Here is a 12764-nt window from a genome sequence, read left to right as displayed (position 1 = left end):
ACCCAGCAAGCAGTGGTGGAGCGAGCAGGAACCTGGTGCCCACCCAGGTCTCAGGGCCCAGCTTCTCCACTCTGCCCATGTTGGCGCCGCCTCTCTGGGGGCACATACTGCCGTGGCTGGGGGCATCAGTACACAGTGTGCACCCCACAGCCCGCTGGGGATGATTCTGGGTACTGAATGTGTACTTGCCCGCACACCTGTTAGACACCCACTGCCTTGTGTGTGGCCTGGATCAGCACATGGAGCTCTGGAGTTTGGGGAGCACATGAACACTGGGGTGGGGGCGGGGCCATTTCTTGTGGGAGGTGCCCTGGGCATGGGCCAGCCCCACAAGGTGGGCAGGGGACCCGGTGACCCCCAGCAGGCATGCTCCCCTGTTGGCTGGAGGGCGGGATGGGGAGGTGGGAGGAAAGATGGGTGTTCCGCCAAATCATCTGGCTGGCACCCTCCCGATCTCACTGATGTCACCGGGACAACCGGGCGGTGCTTACCCACACTGTAAGTGCTGGTGGCCCAGTAGTGCCATGTCGGGGTCTTTCTCCTACACACCGTGGAATGCGAAGACACGCATGAGATAATGATGCGCGTGAGGAGCTGGTCCTCAGAGCGGGCAGAGTGCCCTCCGGGAGTGGCGTGGGCCTGGCGGGGGAGCGGGGAAGGGCTTTGCTCTTTGTTGGACTCGCAGCTGCGTGGCTGGAGTCTTACAATCAACACTTAGTCATGGCTAGCCTTTGCTAAAAAGAAAGAGAGGGCCCACGGCGACAACCCCTGCCCCTGCTCCACCAACAGCCTTCCGATGACAAAGGCCACCTCCCAACGCTGCCCGGGCGAGCTGTCACATCCGGCGTGTGTGGCTGTGTATGTGTGTGCATGCGTGTGCACGCGGCTTCTCTTTCAGTTCGTGCCAGGCAGTGCCCTTGGCAATGGGCCCCTCTGCAGCCTTCTAGAGTGAGGCTTTTCGATGCCTTTGCTTCCAGATGCGTGGATGCTCACCCTCTTTTTATCCTTGGAGCAACACTGAGAGCTAAAGATAATCACCCCATTTTACAGAGATAAAGTCGAGGCCAGAAAGGTAAAGAACTTCTCTAAGGTCACCCAGCATATGTCTGTGGCAGAACTGTGGCTGGAATCCAGGCCTGTGCCACCTTGAAGCCTGCCCCTGGTTTGTGGTGTTGGGGGAGGGTCCAGCCACAGCCTGCAGAGTGTGCCTATTCTGGGGGCCTCGAGGAGGGAGGACTGTTCCACCTGCCTCTCTCCAGAGCACGGTGTCCCAGCCATCAGCCAACCTCAACGGCCTGAAGATAGTGCTACTTCTCTTCCTTATTGCCAAGTGGCCAAAGTTCACCCGTTCCAGCCACGGGCGTCCCTCGCCTCTGCCCCACCTGTCTAAACACCGGCCTGAGGTTCTGGAAAGAACCCTGGGCCAGGGCTGTAGTTCCTTGTCCTCTGCAACCCACAGCCCGGCTACTGTTGCCCTATCCGTCAGATGGTCATGATGATTTACTTTCCAGCTTTCTCAGATTTCTGAGCCATATGAGCACTATGAGAACAGGTGAAATCTAACTAGAGAAGTAAGAGTATAGTTCTCTGTCTTCCTGGGGCAGCTAGTGAGCAGGTGTGGCCCTGTGTATGTAAGCTGGAGCCTTCTGTCAGGGTATGGGTGCCTCACTGGGCCGCTCTGCTGGGGAAGTGGCTTCAGGCTCCCAGGCCCTGTGAGCCCTCTTCACTTTATAAAGGCTCCCACGGGGTGGGCATTGTGGTGCAGCAGGTGAAGCTGCTGCCTGCAATGCCACTATCATATTGGAACCATGGCTTGAGTCCTGGCTACTCTGCTTCTGATCCAGCTCCCTGCTAGTGCTCCTGGGAAAGCAGTGGAAGATGACCCACATGCTTGCTGCCACCCATATGGGAGACCCAGATGGAGTTCTGAGCTCCTGACTTTGGGCTGGACCAGCCCTGGCCTGGGCAACCATTTGCGGAATGAACTAGTAGAAGGAAGATTCTCTCTCTCTGTCACTCTGCCTTACAAATAAATAAGTTAATCTTGAAAAAATAAAAATGAAAAAACTCTCTCACCCCACCCAGATCCTTTTTGTAAATAAAACAATCACACACAACTGTACGGCCTTCTGTGTCTGTGTCAAACAATCTAACTGACCACTGGTCTGAGAAGAGGCCTAGGAAAGAGGATCTTGGGGGCCGGTGCCACGGCTCAGTAGGTTAATCCTCTGCCTGTGGCGCCAGCATCCAATATGGGCGCTGGTTCTAGTCCCAGCTGCTCCACTTCTGATCCAGCTCTCTGCTATGGCCTGGGAAAGCAGTAGAAGATGGCCCAAGTCCTTGGGCCCCTGCACCCGCATGGGAGACCTGGAAGAGACTCCTGGCTTTGGATTGGCGTAGCTCCAGCTGTTTCGGCCATTTGGGGAGTAAACCAACGGAAGGGAGACCTTTGTCTCTCTCTCTCCCTCTCATTGTCTGTAACTCTACTGCTCAAATAAATAAATAACATCTTAAAAAAAAAAAGGAAAGAGGACCTCAGTTATAACTCTGTATTAAAAATTTCTTAAAAAAAGCAAATATGCAGTGAGCTTTTAGCCTAGTGATTAGATGTCATTGAAGACCCCTGCATCGCGAATCCGAGTCCTTGGGTTCAATTCCTGGCTCCGGCTCCTGATTCCAGTTTCCGACTAATGTAGATCCTTGGAGGCAGCAGTGATGGCTCAAGTGATTATGTTCCTGTCGCGCACCCACTGGGAACACCTGGGTGGAGCTCTGGGTTCCCAGCTTTGGCCACTCCAGGCCTGGCCATTGTGGGCACTTGGGGAGTGAACTGGCAGAGAAGAGCTCTTTCTGTCTTGCAAATAAATAAATAAATAAATAAATAAAAACTAAAAAAAAAGCAAACACAACATGTTTAGAATTTTTTTTAAAGATGTTTATTTGTTTATTTGACAGGTAGAGTTACAGTGAGAGAGAGAAAGGTCTTCCTTCCGTTGGTTCACTCCCCAAATGGCCGCCATGGCCGGAGCTACACTGATCTGAAGCCAGGAGCCAAGAACATTCTTTCCTTGGTCTTCCATGTGGGTGCAGGGCCCAAGCACTTGGGCCATCCTCCACTGCCCTCCCGGGCCACAGCAGAGAGCTGGCCTGGAAGAGGAGCAGCTGGGACTAGTACCCGGTGCCCATTTGGGATGCCAGCGCTGCAGGCAGAGGATTAACCTAGTGTGCCACTGCGCCGGCCCCAGCATGTTTACAATTAAAAACTGTGGATGTGAAAACTGTGATGTTAGTCTTTGTGTTTTTTTCTTTGATATTTCTAGAAAAAAAAAAAAGCCCCTTGTAGAAAACTTGGTAGAAAAACAGGAAAGAATAAAGAAGAAATCAGAAGTCCTTGTGGCCCTGCAGCCCCATGGGGAGCCAGCGTCTGCCCTTGGGGGCTGGGGGTGGCTGGCCACGCACTTCCCCCTCTTCCCCTGAGGCTCCTGCCAGCTGCCTCTGCTCAGCACCTCTGCTCCCTGCCTTGGCCTGCAGCCTCCCTGTCACCCTCTTCCTCCCTCAGGACTCAGTTTCTGTGCTAATGACCTCTCACCTGCCCTCCCCTCCTCTTGGCATGGCACGGGATTCTGGCCATCCAGTGCAGGCCACGCCTTGAACGTCCCCTTGGCAATGCCAACCTCCAGTGTCACACAGAGGCCACTTCCGCCCCCAGCCCACCGGTGTTCAGACCCCACAGCCTCCTGCTCTGACTTGGCAGAGGCCCCTCCTGACTGCCCGCCAGGGAGAGTGTCTGCACTTGGACTTGGGCCTGGCTGCTTGGCGCAGACTTGAGGTACGTGGTTCCCATGCACATGCAAATCTGAACAGCACTTTTCCAAACCCTCTCACCACCCCACCCTTCTCCCAGTCATTCATCCAGCTCCACAAGGCGCCCCCACTCCATTCCTACCCCCTCCCCTTTCACCGGGGTCCTCCCCATCAGTCTGTTCCGCACCCGGGGCTCTTCTCTCCTAGACGGAACCAATCGCCCACACTCCTGCTTTTTCTCCCCCTGCTCCCTCCACCCTCGAGACTTCTGCAAGGTGTCGTCTGTATTTGCTGTCCCACCTTCCAAGTCCCACTTCCTGCTCAATCCACAGACACATGGGAAGAGCCCTTACCTGGGTCCCTGTGCCTTCAAACCTGGCAGAAGCCAGTGGAAGCCACCAGTGCCGAGATCAGCCCCTTCCTGCGCTGTCTGGAGCAGCTCTTTCCTGCTCTGGGGGTTCCTTGTCATCAGCCCCACCTTGGACCAGGGACTCCGGTGCACCCCGGTTCAGGTGCTTTTGGGGGGGCCTCCTTCTTATGGGACAAATCTCAAATTGCCGCAGCGTGCTGAGCCTGGACTCAGGTATCTAATTACCTTAATTCTCTCCCTGGCGTCCCACGGGACTGGCAAGCTCACCAGCCTGCCCCCTGCACTGCGTTTGCCTGTATTTTCTGTCTCGGTCGGTGGCGTCATGATGTACCCAAGCCACAGCTGGGGTGGGGGCCCTGCTTCCCCTGTCTCCCTTCAAGTCCTTCCCGGTGACATCTGACCTGTGTCGAGGGCCTCTCCCTCTGTCCCCGACACGCAGCACCCTTGGCCCTCCATCCTTTCCTCACCCTACCAAGCACTCTTCCAAACCCAGGCCGTGTCGTTCTCCCGCCTAGAACCAGTCACAGGGCGGGTGCTTGGCGCGGCGGCTGGGATGCTGCCCGAGACACCCGCGTTCCCTACTGGAGTGCCTGGGTTTGAGTCCTGGCTCTGCTCGCGATGCCAGCTTCTCCCCAGTGCAGCAGGTGGCGGCTGGAGGACTTCGGCCCCTGTGACCCGCATAGGAGGCCCAGGTTGACCTGGTGTGGTGCTGGCTGTTGAGGGGAGTAAACTGGCGTAGGGGAGACCTCTCTGCCTCTGTGTCTGCCTTTCCAATAAAAAAAAAATAATAAAAAAATTAATTCAAAATCCAGTAACATGAGAAGATCTTTAAAAATTTCATAAAATGTGTATTATGAAAAACATACACATGGATTTAAACTTTTTTGCATCAAACCAAAATTTTTTTTTTGACAGGCAGAGTGGATAGTGAGAGAGAGAGACAGAGAGAAAGGTCTTCCTTTGCCGTTGGTTCACCCTCCAATGACCGCCACGGCCGGCGCACTGCGGCCAGCGCACCGCGCTGATCCGAAGCCAGGAGCCAGGTGCTTCTCCTGGTCTCCTATGGGGTGCAGGGCCCAAGCACTTGGGCCATCCTCCACTGCCTTCTCGGGCCACAGCAGAGAGCTGGCCTGGAAGAGGGGCAACCGGGACAGAATCCGGCGCCCCGACCGGGACTAGAACCCAGTGTGCCAGCACCACTAGGTGGAGGATTAGCCTATTGAGCTGCAGCACTGGTAAAGACAATATTTTTAGGCTGACTAGTCCCCCAAAATTCAATATAACCCCTATTAAAATTCAAGCTGCCCCCTGCTCCTTTTGCAGGAAATAAGCTCATCCTAAAATTTATATGGAAATATAAATGATCTAGGATGGTCAAAATAATCTTGATAAAGAAAAACAAACTTGGAAGACCCAATATACTACAAAGTTAAAGTAACCAAGGTAATGCAGTGTTGACATAAGGACAGACAGAGCAATGGCACAGGATTGAGAGTCCAGAAATAAAAATGATGTAACCAAGGAGCAAAAATATGCCTATGGCCAGGGGGTGTTTGACAGGGGTGCCAGGACGACCCCAGGGAGATAGAATAGTCTTTGAACAAACGGCGCTGGAGCCCTTGGGTGTTCATCCACAAAAGGAGGAGCCCTACCTCTTACCATACACAACTCAAAACAGGCCAGACACCAGAACTGAGATTATAAAACTCTTAGAAGAAAACATAGGCATAAGTCCCTGTAACTCTAATTAGGCAATGATTTTGTTGTGCCTGAGTGAGTGCAAGCAGAGGAGCACCACGCGTTGATAAAATGTGACCATGGTCCTTTATTGCCGGCGGTGGAGAGCGGGCTCAAGCCCTAAAGAACTCTCAGCCCGGAAGCTCAGAGCAACAGGGTTTATAAAGGCAAAAACCATGAGCAGGGGACGGGGAGTACATGGTTGCCGGGATGGGGTGTGGAATACATAGTTACTAGGGTCAAGTTGACCTAAGGCCTATGGGAAACTAACAATAAACAAATTACAATCTGAACATGAATCCAGGTGCAGCCTACCTGTTTTAAGCTTGAGCGATCATGCTAGGGAGTTTCTGTGCTCTGCCAAGTGGGATGCAGCGTGCTGTTAGATCGTAATTTCAGACCAGAGTCTCACGGTAGGGGGTGCTTTCTCAAGATGGGGTCTCAGGTGCTCTAAAATGGAGTCCCTGCTGTCAAGGTGTCACTCAATTTCTTAGTCACAAAACTAAAAGGACAAGCAATCAAAGAAAAAAAATATATAAATGTGATTTATTTTTAAAATGTTTTAAAAAATTTATTTTACAGGTAGAGTTTACAGACAGTGAGAGAGAAAGAGAGAAAGGTCTTCCTTCCGTTGGTTCACTCTCCAATTGGCTGCAATGGCCAGAGCTATGCCGATCTGAAGCCAGGAGCCAGGTGCCTCTTCCTGGTCTCCCATGCGGGTGCAGGGGCCCAAGCACTTGGGCCATCTTCTACTGCTATCCCAGGCCACAGCAGAGAGCTGGACTGGAAGAGGAACAGCCAGGACTAGAACCAGCGCCCATATGGGATGCTGGTGCCGCAGGCAGAGGATTTACCTAGTGTGCCACAGCGCTGGCCCTGATAAATGTGACTTCATTAAAGTCAAAAAGTGTCTGTGCTTCAACAAACACTATGAAGCAAAGGGAAAGACAACTTACAGAACTGGAGGAAATACTTGTAAATCATAATCTGACAAGGGGCTCCTCCCCAGAATGCGTAAAGAAGTTCTGCAGCTCAACAGCAAAAAGACAAATAGTCCAATTGAAAAACGAATGGGGCGCCGGCGCCACGGCTCAATAGGCTAATCCTCCGCCTGTGGCGCCAGCACACTGGGTTCTAGTCCCGGTCGGGGCGCCGGATTCTGTCCCAGTTGCCCCTCTTGCAGGCCAGCTCTCTGCTGTGGCCTGGGAGTGCAGTGGAGGATGGCCCAGGTGCTTGGGCCCTGCACCCCATGGGAGACCAGGAGAAGCACCTGGCTCCTGCCTTCGGATCAGCGCGGTGAGCCGGCCGCGGCGGCCATTGGAGGGTGAACCAACGGCAAAATGAAGACCTTTCTCTCTGTCTCTCTCTCTCACTGTCCACTCTGCCTGTTAAAAAAAATAATAATAAAAATAAAAAGAATGCCGATAAAGAAACATAGGTATATATTCACCCATTTCCACGGAAGAGCTTGGAGATGCAGCAACCTGTCCCAGTAAATATCCAGTACATGGGTACCCGTGGCTACTTCTGCAAAAGCGGCCTGGGATTACACGTGAGGGTAGCTGACTTTTTATTGTACACTCTTTTGTATTGCTTGGCTGCTTTAAAAATCATGTTTTCCACTTTAAAACAGAGCAAGGTCTTTAAAGACGGACCACCGCTGCTTCTCTGCTGGGCTTTGTGACAATACACCAGTCCCTTGACCTCTCTAAGTCACAGTTTCTGCACCTGAAACACGGGGGCGAGAAGAGCATCTCTTTAGGGTGTCTGTGAAGAGGAGATGAGACAATAGTCAATATCTTCTGGGTTCTTAACGCACCATAGACTGTGGTACGTGTCCACTGAAGAGGTCCTTTTACTTCCACTGTTACTCACCATCATCACATAAGCACTCGTTTTTCTGTTGAGCATGTGGTAGCTAACGGACATAGGTTGCCTTAAGCACTTTGCGCTAAAAGACCAGTTAAAAGCTATGGGCACATAGGTTGATCCTGATTCCCAGTATGACAGGTGCTTGTCACCAGCTCCCCCTTCTCATGCCCACAGGGCAGGGTCTGGTGTCCCTGGAACCGGGGAGACAGATGCAGGCAGAAGTGGTGAGGTCGTGGAACCTAGCAGTGAGTCAGCACCACCAAGGTGGGGGTGGGGATGTGGTTGGCCTAGCCCATCAGCAGCGAGACATCTGGGGGAAGCACAGAGCCTCCATTCTCTCTGTTTTGCAGAGTTTGTGTACATGAACTAATTCAGACGAATGTAGCCAATTATATCCAACACATGGACAGCTAAACCCAGGTTTCGGGGCTAAGGGTCTTAAAGTCCTTCCATTGACCTGCCAATGACACAAAAGTCCCCACGGACACACCTCACTGATGTCAGTGCTATGAAGCTGTCAAAGCTGTGAATCTGGAGCCAGAAAGACAGGAGCGTGACCCAGCTCTCCCACCTGTTAGCCCCAGGTTCCTCATCTGTAACATGGAAGGGTGATAAGGCAAATACATGGACAGTGAAATGCAGTGCATTGAAGTGGTAATCTGGGAGGGAGGTGGGTGGGGGAAAGAGGTCAGCGGCAAGTGCAGTTAGGACAAAGGTGGGATTGCAGGGTGTTCATGAGCTTGTGTACAGGAGACCCAGCAGACTGAGGAGTGGGGGGTGGGGAAGGCTTTGGAGGAAGTCAGGAGAAAAAGGCAGATGCTGGAGGTGAGAGATGGAGGAGAGGCCAGGATGGGGGATGGCACGGAGGTGGGGGAGGAAGAGGCCCTGGACAAAGCCCTCTGTGGCAGCAGAAGAAAGCCACCCTCTTGCTATAAAGCTGCAGAGATTCTCACGCAAGTCTCTCGAGAGACAAGGTCAGGATTCTGGACTTGATTCTCAGAGCCACAGTATGGATTGCAGGATGTTGAGACGAGACGTGCCATGGTCAGATTTCGATTTTATGAAATCACTCCAGCTGCTGCGGGACAGGAAATGGGTGAGAAAGCAAGAATGGCCTTGGCCTTGGCCTTGAGAAGCCCAATCAGGAGGCTGCCCTAGGCCAGAGATGTGAGGTGATGGTGGTTAGCATTAGGGTATTAAAAGGGAGGAAAGGAGTAAGTGGGTGGACTTAAGAGATTGAGTCAATGACGTGTGGTGGGTGACTGGGTGTGGGGTGAGGGAGAAAGAGGTATCTGTGGTGACCTCCTGGAACCTGGCTTGCACAGGTAGACAGGGGTATAAAGTCATTTTCTGAGAGAAGGGACACTAGATGGCAAGGAAAAAATGGAGTGAAATAAAGAGTGAATGAAACACTTAAAGAACCACCTCCCTGAATATTAATACGTAATTTCACTGTGGTCAAGGATATTCTACGAGTCAACACTTTCCGATACCATCACTTGCATAATTCTGAGAACTCAGGGGATTTAAGGAAATAATTTAATTCATTCTCCAGCTTTTCCATTGGCTGGCTATTTGATTTTAGGCAAGCAAATTAATGTTTTGACCCTCAAATCCATTTTGTAAAATTGAAATGCTAACAACAACTGGTTCCTAAGTTTTGGAGAAGATTCAGGAAGCTGGACACAGTAAAGTGCACTTTGTAAACTGTCGGCTGTAATGGTGATGTTGATTTTTTTTTTTTTTTGACAGGCAGAGTGGACAGTGAGAGAGAGAGACAGAGAGAAAGGTCTTCCTTTTACCGTTGGTTCACCCTCCAATGGCCGCCGCGGCTGGCATGCTGCGGCCAGCCCACTGCACTGATCCGATGGCAGGAGCCAGGTACTTCTCCTGGTCTCCCATGGGGTGCAGGGCCCAAGCACTTGGGCCATCCTCCACTGCACTCCCGGGCCACAGCAGAGAGCTGGCCTGGAAGAGGGGCAACCGGGACAGAATCCGGCGCCCCAACCGGGACTAGAACCGGGTGTGCCGGCGCTGCAAGGCGGAGGATTAGCCTAGTGAGCTGCGGCGCCGGCCTGATGTTGATTTTTAGGAGGCATCAAGAATAGTATCCTTGGGGCCGGCGCTGTGGTGTAGCAGGTAAAACCATCGCCTGCAGCACCAGCATCCCATATGGGTGCTGGTTGGAGATCTGGTTGCTCCACTTCTGATCCAGCTCTCTGCTATGGCCTGGGAAAGCAGTGGAAGATGGCCCAAATCCTTGGGCCCCTGCACCCACCTGGGCAACCTGGAAGAAGCTCCTGGCTCCTGGCTTTGGATCAGCACAGTTCCGGCTGTTGCAGCCATTTGGGGAGTGAACAAGAATATGGAAGACCTCTCTCTCTCTCTTTCTCTCTCTCTCTGCCTCTGCCTTTGTATTTCTGTAACTTTGTCTTTCAGGTAAATAAATAAATCTTTTTTTTTTTTTTTGACAGGCAGGCAGAGTGGACAGTGAGAGAGAGAGACAGAGAGAAAGGTCTTCCTTTTACCGTTGGTTCACCCTCCAATGGCCGCCACGGCCGGCGCACTGCACTGATCCGAAGGCAGGAGCCAGGTGCTTCTCCTGGTCTCCCATGGGGTGCAGGGCCCAAGCACTTGGGCCATCCTCCACTGCACTCCCGGGCCACAGCAGAGAGCTGGCCTGGAAGAGGGGCAACCGGGACAGAATCCGGTGCCCCGACCGGGACAGAATCCGGCGCCCCGACCGGGACTAGAACCCGGTGTGCCGGCGCCGCAAGGCGGAGGATTAGCCTAGTGAGCTGCAGCGCCGGCCAATAATCTTAAAAAAAACAGTATCTTCTGAATTTTAGCTCAGGGTTGACTTGAGACTCAGCCATGGCTCTCCTTTCTTATCTAGCATCTCTGGGTGCTCCCTGGTGCAGAGAAACTGGATCAAGAGGATAGTAAAATGTATCTCATGGAAGGAAAAAGAAGCAAGAATGGGTATTTTAAGTGAACAGTGACAACATCTACTTAAAAGTTGCTGCTTAATAAATCACATCCTCCACGTAGGCCTGCATCAGTTATAAATGAATTTCAGGAAAGACAGAACACAATCAATAAAAAACACAAACCATTATGGCAGAAATAATTCCACATGTCAGACATATCAATAATAACAATAAATACAATCAAGTCAAATTTGAGTAAAAGATTAAGACTCTTAGATGAGCTAATGTGCATCTGTAGTTGCCCTACAATGGAGACAAGACAAGGACAAGAGGAAAACCAGTTCACTGAGGCAGGCCTTGCCTGGTGCACATCTTGCCTGGCACACTTGGCTGTGGGCATCAATGGTACGGTTTAACTTGAATGATAGAACTGATTGTCAGCCGGCGCCGTGGCTCACTAGGCTAATCCTCCACCTAGCAGCGCCGGCACACCGGGTTCTAGTCCCGGTCAGGGCGCCAGATTCTGTCCCGGTTGCCCCTCTTCCAGGCCAGCTCTCTGCTGTGGCCTGGGAGTGCAGTGGAGGATGGCCCAAGTGCTTGGGCCCTGCACCCCATGGGAGACCAGGAGAAGCACCTGGCTCCTGCCATTGGATCAGTGCAGTGTGCCGGCCACAGCGCGCCAGCCGTGGCAGCCATTGGAGGGTGAACCAACGGCAAAATGAAGACCTTTCTCTCTGTCTCTCTCTCTCACTGTCCACTCTGCCTGTCAAAAAAAAAAAAAAAAAAAAAAAAAAAAAAAGGAATGGGGCAAGCGTTTGCTTTAGTGGTGGAGAGGCCAGTTAAGATGCCTGGGTCCCCATGGGAGTGCCTGGCTTTGATGCACAGCTCTAGCTCGTGACTCCAGCTTCCTGTTAACGAGGACCCTGGGAAGCAGCAGTAATGGCTCAAGGGACTGGGTTCCTGCCACCGATGTGGGAGACTGGGCTGGAGTCCCCAACTCCTGGCTTTGACCCAGCCCATCCCCTCCTGTCGTGCCCCTAAAATAAATAAAAACTTATTAAAAGTAGGCAAAAGGTTTGAATATACAGTTCTCCAAAGAACATACACAGAGGGTCGACAGACGCATGAAAAGCAGCTCGAAGCCATTAGTTAACAGGGGAGTGCAAATGGGGTTACACACAGACAGCACTTCACACCCACCAGGGCCAGTGTTGGTGCTGTGGGGAAAGGGGACCTGCCTGCACTGCCTAGGGGGATGGGAAACAGTGCAAGCATCCCAGGGAGCAGGTTTCCGTTCCTTGAAATTTAAGCATAGATGGAAGGGTGGCATTGTGGTGCAGCAAATTAAGCCAGGGCTTGAGACACCCGCTTCCATTTTACAGTGCCTGGGTCCAAGTACCACCTCTGCTTCTTTTATTTATTTAAGAGGCAGAGATAGAGAGATAAAGGGAACTTTTTTTTATATATATATTTTATTTGAAAGGCAGAGTTACTGAGAGGCAGAGGCAGAGAGCGAGAGAGAGAGAGAGAGAGAAAGAGAGAGAGAGAATCTTCCATTCGCTAGTTCATTCCCCAAACAGTCACAACAGCCGGAGCTGGGCAGATCCAAAGCCAGGAACTTCCTCTGGGTCTTTCCATGTGGTAGCAGGTGCCCAAGGACTTGGGCCATCTTCCACTGCCTTCCCAGGCCACAGCAGAGAGCTGGATTGGAAGTTGAGCAGCCAGGATTCAAACCAGCACTGCAGGCCTTGGCTTTGCCTGCCACTCCAGAGCGCTGGCCCCCACCTCTGCTTCTGATCCAGCTTCTTGCTAATGTGCACTCTGGGAGGCAGCCGCCGATGGCTCAAATACGCGGGTCCATGCCGCCCATGCGGGAGACCTGGCTGGAGTTTCTGACTCCGGGCTTCAGCCTGCCCCAGTCCCGGCTGTTGTAGGCATTTGGGGAGTGAACCAGTGGATGAAAGATTCTCTCTCTCTCTCTCTCTCTCTCTCTCTCATTCTGCCTTTCAAAAAAGAAATCCAACAACAAATCTTGCAGTATTGCTATCCTT

At 52.2% G+C, this 12764-nt stretch overlaps 1 protein-coding gene across 1 annotated transcript in view; it reads right to left on the bottom strand.

Moving 5' to 3' along the window:
• RNF19B (ring finger protein 19B) overlaps positions 1-12764 on the bottom strand; it is a 269313-nt gene that overhangs the window by 209226 nt on the left and 47323 nt on the right. The gene's annotated exons all lie outside the window — the stretch shown is intronic.

The sequence above is a fragment of the Oryctolagus cuniculus genome, chromosome 7 (assembly GCF_964237555.1).
Source record: "Oryctolagus cuniculus chromosome 7, mOryCun1.1, whole genome shotgun sequence".
NCBI classification, from domain to species: Eukaryota; Metazoa; Chordata; class Mammalia; order Lagomorpha; family Leporidae; genus Oryctolagus; species Oryctolagus cuniculus.
Note: the sequence above shows the minus strand (reverse complement) of the source record. Positions and strands in the feature narration are given on the sequence as shown.